Consider the following 6,972-nt stretch of genomic DNA (forward strand, 5'->3'; position numbering starts at 1 on the left):
TATTTAAAGTTTTTTTTTTTTTTTTGGGGAGAGGCCCCCCCTGTGTTGCCCAGGCTGGTCTTAAACTCCTGGTCTGAAGCGATCTTCCCACCTTGGCCTTCCAAAGTGCTGGGATTACATGCCTGAGCCACTGGGCCCCTCCCCAAATGATTATTATTATTTTTTTAAAAGCTGAAGTTTGAAAACCAAAAAAGAATGGAAAATATGCTTCTAAATAGTCCATGAATTAAGCGTACAATACTAGCATAAAAAACAAAATATTGGCCAGGCACAGTGGCTGACACCTGTAATCCCAGCACTTTGGGAGGCTGAGGCGGGTGGATCACCTGAGGTCAGGAATTGGAGACCAGGCTGGCCAAAATGGTAAAACCCCATCTCTACTAAAAATATAAAAATTAGCTGGGTGTGGTGGTGCGCACCTGTAATCACAGCTACTCAGCAGGCTGAGGCAGGAAAATCTCTTGAACCCTGGAGGTGGAGGTTGCAGTGAGCCGAGATCGTGTCACTGCAGTCCAGCCTGGACGACAGCGCCAGACTCTGTCTCAACAACAACAACAAAATCCAAATATTTATAACTAAGAGATAACAAAAGCATAGCATATTAAAACTTGTGATATTCAGCTGAAGCAAACTTTTGAGGGAAATGATAGTCATATATACTTATTAGAAAACAACAAAAGAGGCCGGGCGCGGTGACTCACACCATAATCCCAACAATGGCCCTAAAATAAAATTTTTTTAAAAGGAAGCTTATACACCATACTACTCAGAGCTATATAGCAAGTTACCATTTTTTACAAGGCACTCACCTTCCCTTACCTCGTGTGATGTTTCTATGAGCCCTGGGAAACAATGAAGCAGGGGTGATTTTATGGATTTTTATAGGTCACGTTGAAGATTTTATAGGTGAGAAAGCCGAGGCTCGGAGGATGCACGACTTGCAAGTGTCAGAATCAGAACTAGAATAGATCCCACACATTTGAACACCGAGTTTGGTGTCTTTTCCTTCACACCGCGTTCTCTGGGGGGGTGCCTGGGCAGTGACCCCTGCCACTGGCCTTGAGGATTAGGACCTCAGCTCGGGTCCTCTGCAGAGGCTCCTCAGTCCCTAGTAGCTTGCTGGCACCTAGCTGGGGCTAAACGCAGGTTTGCTGAAAATTATAAAAGGGTAAGCCCAGGGGTAGCTATTCACCATTCTGGGTTTGAAGAGCTCTGACGCAGAAAGGTGTATACATCCAGCAGGAATTCCACCCTACGTGATTTATTATAAACTTGGTATTCTAGGAGTATTCGCTCAGCCACGGAGAAAAATGGGCGATTCAAAGACGCTGGCCTTCGCGGTCGCTGTGGGGCGGCAGAGCCGGCGCAGGCGTCCATGCAGGGGAGCTGGGTCGGCGCCAGCAGACCTTCCCGGACCAATCCCCGGGCCCAGAGGGAGGGCCTGGAGACATTACCACTTCAGCAACTCACACCAGTTTCTTGGGGGATTCACACCCGTGCCCTCAGTCCTGCCATCTCCTACGCCGCAGCGGGCACCGCCACCAGGGTAGTAACCCACTCTGAGAGTCTTTCTGGTGGTGCCTCTGACCCTCTGCTCTTCAGTTCCAGGCGACGTTTTCTCTGAGCCGCTCTGGAGACTTTGGCCTGAATTTCACCCTCACTCGCGGACTCATGTCCAAAAAATGTGGTCCAGCCCCAAAAGAGAGCCGCGCCTGTTGGTGGGGGTCGGGGGTGTTGGAGCGGCCACGGAATATGACTGAGCGCTCAGGGCCGGTTGTGAGGCCGGGGCCAGGATGCCCCAAGGCACTGTTCCTGCCCGGCACCGGCACACCTGCCCAGACAGGGAGAAGGTCAGAGCCTCCCCTCCAGTCCTTCCTGCTTTTATTGTTCCGAGCGACTTTAAAACGCAAATTGGGCGGGACGCAGTGGCTCACGCCTGTAATCCCAGCACTTTGGGAGGCCGAGGCGGGCGGATCATTTGAGCCCAGGAGTTCGAGATCCGTGTGGCCAACATAGTGAAACCCCGTCTCTACTAAAAATATGAAAATTAGCTGGGCGTGGTGGTGGGCATCTGTAGACCCAGCAACTCGGGAGGCCGAGGAAGGAGAATTGCTTGAACCTGGGAGGCGGAAGTTGCAGTGAGCCGAGATCATACCACTGCACTCCAACCTGGGCGACAGAGGGAGACTCCATCTCAAAAAAAAAAAAAAAAAAAGGAAAATCGCACCAGCAGCTTGTTTGTAACAGTCAAACATAGGCAACAACCTAAATGTCCTTCAGTAAGGAGCTAGGTACAGTAAGGAGCTAGGCAGTGAAGAATGGTGAAGTGCACAATGGCGCGCAGTGTGCAGCGGCTGGGAAGAACTAGGTCTGTTCGGGAGCGCTTGTATGGAAAGACCCTCCAAGATATAGTGAGAAAAAAAACATGTTGCAGAAAAGTACAAAAGTATTGTTTTGTAAACAATATGTTTATGCAAACACACACACACTATTGAAGAGAGATATTTGGAAGGACACGCCTAAGAGTGGGCTGGGGGAGTGCAGAGAAGAGTGAATCTCAATTTTTCTTCATTTTTTGAATTTTTTATTTTAGTTTTTTAGAGACCGGGTCTCACTATGTTGCCCAGGCTAGTCTGGAAGCCCTGTCTTCAAGCCATCCTCCTGTCTTGGCCTTCCAAAGTGCTGTGAGAGTACAGGTGTCAGCCACCACTCATTAAAAAAAAATTGCATACCTACCATATATGCATATATTACCTGTGTGACCTTTTAAAAATAAGCTTTATTTTTAGAACGTCTTTAGATTTACAGAAGAAGTGTGAATACAGGGAGTTCTCATAAACCCGAGTTTTTCCTATTACTAACATCTTATATTGGTGTGGCGCTTTTGCCACAATGAATAAACCAAAACTGACGCACCAAAGTCCATATTTTATTCAGTTGTCCTTAGTTTCTACCTACTGTCTGTCCAGGATCCCGTTCAGGATACCACTTTACATGTCAGTTTTATATCTCCGTGGGTTCCTCTTGGCTGTGACAGTGTCTTACACTTTCGTTGTTTTTGATGACCTTGCTAGTTTTCAGGAGTACTGGTCATGTATATGGCAAGGGCCTCAATTGATTTGTGATGTTTTTCTCATGATTACAGTGGGATTAGGTGTTCTTGGGAGGAAGACCACAAGCGGTGCATGCAATCATCATGATTTACCCCTGTCGAGGTCACCTTGACGGCTGGGTGGTTGGTCAGGTTTCTCCACGATAGTCACTGACCGCTTCCTTCCTCACATACTGTGCGTGACCTTCCCCCCTCCACCACCACTGAGTTTTGATACGAAAGAAATGTGTTTGACCTTTTCAGTGTAAAAAGTTTTCTTTACCTTAAAGAGAGACACGAAAGACGCACACGGGGCTGGAGAGGACTTAGGAAATGCCCACCCCTGCAGGAGGGCGAATGCGGCTCTGCGCTGCACCGGGCGCTGCAGGGGGTTAGGGGCGACAGAGGGACCTCCGGAGCCGGAGACGTCCTGAAGCAGCTGCGCAGCCGGAAGGGCGCTGCTGCTCGCGGGCCCGCCCTGCCCAAACCTCATCTCGGGGCGGGGCCGCGCTCAGGCCTCGCCCCTTCCCTGCCCTTCCCCCGGCGCCTGGGGCAACCGCGCCCGCGGAGTTTTCCGCCCGGCGGGCTCCTCCTCCCGCCCCGCCCTGAAGGCTGCGGCGCCCGCGACTCCCTAGTGCCCCGAGTGCCCCGCGAGCGGGAGTGGGACACAGCCCCAGGCAGAACCCAGGCACCGCGTCCGGGACGCCCGCGGAGAGAGCCACTCCCGCCCACGTCCCATTTCGCCCCTCGCGTCCGGAGTCCCCGTGGCCAGGTGAGTGAGGGTCCCGGGCCGGCCGGGGGCCTGGGACCAGGCGGCGGCAGTGCGCTGCGGCACCGCAGGTGAGGCCCGGGGCTGCCCCGCTCCCAGCCCAGCGCGGCCCTGCTGCTTCCTGGTTGCATTACAGGCGTGGGGGTGGGGGACAGAGGAGGCGTCGGCGGGTCCCGGGCTGGCCGTGTCGGTCTGGCAGCCCCCTCGATCAGCCTTGGCGTCGGGGACTGCCCCCTCCTGTGCGGTCGGGGTGCACTCGCCCGCCCCCCGCCCCCCCCGGGCTCAGGGGTCAGGGTCTCAGTCTGGGCTTGGGTAAGGCCGGGGGCCCTGACCCTGGGCGCAGGAGGCAACGGGTGGCGGGAGGGATGCCGGAGGCCGGGCCCCGCGGCCACGCAGCCCCGCGGGCCCTCCGGGGTGCGCGCGCTCTTTCAGGCAAGGCTGGGGGAAAGCAAGCAGAGAAGGCTATCTTCAGAAACTTTCCTCCGAAACTGGGAGCACGCACATTCCTGGGAGCTGCTACCATTGCAGTTTATTTGTAAGGAACTCTCCCCAATGTTTGAGAGAATGCGGGAGCCATCCCAGATGTTGTGCCTCCCTTCGCCCCTTCCCCAACTTTGATCCCCAGTTTCAGGAAGGGATTCCTGCAGGCCAGCCCCTTAAGACTTAGAAAGGTAAAACGGTCTGTTGGTTTAAAGGAGACACGCGAAATTTGCCTCCTAGAGACTTTGGAGGGGAAAAGTTAAGCCAGCCAGTGCTAGCCCAAGCTGGAAACAGTCGGCCCGGGGCATTTCTGTCTCTGCCCTCCAATCTGTGACCTCTCTGTAGAGATTGGGCGTTTGTGGTGGTTCTCCCATCTGTTCTCTGCCTTAGGCATGGAGTGGAGCTGTGAGGCCGAGCCCCTGCCCTGCCCTGCCCACGCAACAGGGACTAAAGGTTTGCAGGGCATGCTCACCCTTCACTGGCTCTCTCATTGCTTTCCTCATTCCTTTTATGCGGCAGTCAACTGTTGGGGATTTCAGGAGGATTAACAGGCCCCCTTTCCTAAAGGCATTTCTTTGTGCTGCAGGGTGTTCCCTGACAAGAGAGGCCAGGTGAGGTGCCAGGGCAGTTTGTTGCCCTGGCATTGGGTGCCCACTACTTCAGGCTCCTACATATCTTGCTATCTTGTCTCTGACTATTGTCTGTGCTTTGGTTTCCTCATCTGTAAAATGGGGGTAATACTAATCCCTGCCTCACAGGTTTGTTGTGAGATTCAGTGCATTTATTTAATAACCATGCAGCACTCAGGTATGGACCAGTCAGAACAGGTGGTGACTGCTGCACCATACTTATGTGTCCCAGATGGGTGTCACCCAGATTAGCCATAAAGTGTGTGAGGCAGGCCTTGGTCATAAATAATCAGGTGTAAGGGTCAATAAATAGTAGCAGTGGAAGGTTCAGCTAAAGTTGAAATGCGCTTCTCCTGAACCATCTTTCTGGCTTAGCTCATGCTAAGCGCATGCTCTCTGTCTTCCTGGAATGCTCTCCCTCCCCGTCTGGCCCAGGATTCTCCACCCTCCTGGGAGCCATGCCGGTGCCTGCTGCCCAGCAGGAGGGATGGGATATGCTCTGAGCTCACTCAGCCCCTCCAGCACTGACTCAGTTCTCATCTCTCGCCTTGCCCGTAGTATTTGTGTGACCATGTGGTTTATCTCCGCCCTGTCCTCTGACTCTGGAGGGTGGAGGCTGTTTCTGACTTACCTCTTGGTGGTGGCACTCAGGATGGGTCTTGCCTAATGTAGGTGCTCAGAAAATTAGTTGTCGTTAGTTGAACAACAGAGGCAGCACAGGGAAGTAGTTTCCTTGTGGTTAAAATATAGGACCTTGAAGGCTGGATTTGGATAGGCAGAGAAATGTGGGGAGGGTGAGATGGAGATGAATTGGGACTAAGAGGTGGGAGTGGAAGCCCCATCTGATGCCTTTATGCATGATATTATAGAAAGGGCCCACCCTGGGTGGATGTGTCTAGAAGGCCAGGATCGATTAGTGATGCCTAGTTCATGTGGTTGGGGAGGTGATGTGTGACTTGGGATGACAGGAGTGGGAGTTGAGACAGAATAGGTTAGTGTGGGTTCTTCTTGGGAACTGTAGAATAGAGAAAAGAAACTGGTGTGGGCAGGAGGTGAATGTGGAACCAAAATGCATGCTGAATGCTGGAACATCAGAGGTTCCAGGACCTTTCTGGTGCACCCCCTCCTTCCTCCTGGATTCACCCCTCTTCTTCCTCTTTTTTTTTTTTTGAGACAGATCTCATTCTGTCGCCCAGGCTGGAGTGCAGTGGTGCAATCTTGGCTCACTGCAACCTCTGCTCCCTAGGTTTAAATGATTCTTCTCCCTCGGCCTCCTGAGTAGCTGGGATTACAGGCATGTGCCACCATGCACGGCTAATTTTTGTATTTTTAGTAGAGATGGGGCTTCACTATGTTGGTCAGGCTGGTCTTGAACTCCTGACCTCAGGTGATCTGCCCGCCTTAGCCTTCCAAAGTGCTAGGATTACAGGAGTGAGTCACCGTGCCTGGCCTCCTCTCTCTTCTTTGCCACCGTCTTCCCCCGTAAGCCTGAAGCAGTTCCTGACACTTGGTCCCATGGGGAAGCGTCTGTGCAAGGGTGTGCTTCACCAGCACTGCCAAGGAAACAGACTTTTCACTTTCTGTGGATTTTTCTCTGCAGCACTCTCAAATCCCATTACCCCCAGAATAGTGGGAATTCTGAGTGATACCTAGATAGGAAAGCTCTTAGGATTAATGAAGAAACTGAGGTTTTCTTGGTGGGAGTTTGTGCTTTTAAAGGGAATTGTTGCAATTCAGTGGAACTCTCGAATAACCGCTGAAACTGTTACACATTAGGCTTACTGATCCTATCTCCTATAACCCATGAAATAAAGACCTGATAGTCACATAGTTGTTTGTTATTTGGGAGGATCCTAAAAGTACAGCCTGAACAGTGACCCAGACCACAGCTGGCCTTGCCCATGCTGAAGTGAGGAAGGAATGGGTGGGGCCACCAAGAAATTGGGGACAGAGTTCTCTGTACTGGGTATCCTGGGACAAGCCACCCAGCCACACTGAAACCC

The 6,972-nt window shown here is 52.4% G+C and overlaps 1 protein-coding gene across 2 annotated transcripts in view; it reads left to right on the forward strand.

The window, feature by feature from the left end:
* The first annotated feature begins 3,610 nt into the window (after positions 1 to 3,610).
* ANXA11 (annexin A11) overlaps positions 3,611 to 6,972 on the forward strand; it is a 50,452-nt gene continuing 47,090 nt past the window's right edge. For both annotated transcript variants that reach the window (XM_017856228.1, XM_017856226.1), the window contains exon 1: positions 3,611 to 3,863. The gene's annotated coding sequence lies outside the window, so the exon portion shown is untranslated. The remainder of the gene's footprint in view (positions 3,864 to 6,972) is intronic.

This window comes from Rhinopithecus bieti, unplaced genomic scaffold (assembly GCF_001698545.2).
Source record: "Rhinopithecus bieti isolate Rb0 unplaced genomic scaffold, ASM169854v2 scaffold_43555, whole genome shotgun sequence".
Lineage (NCBI taxonomy): Eukaryota > Metazoa > Chordata > Mammalia > Primates > Cercopithecidae > Rhinopithecus > Rhinopithecus bieti.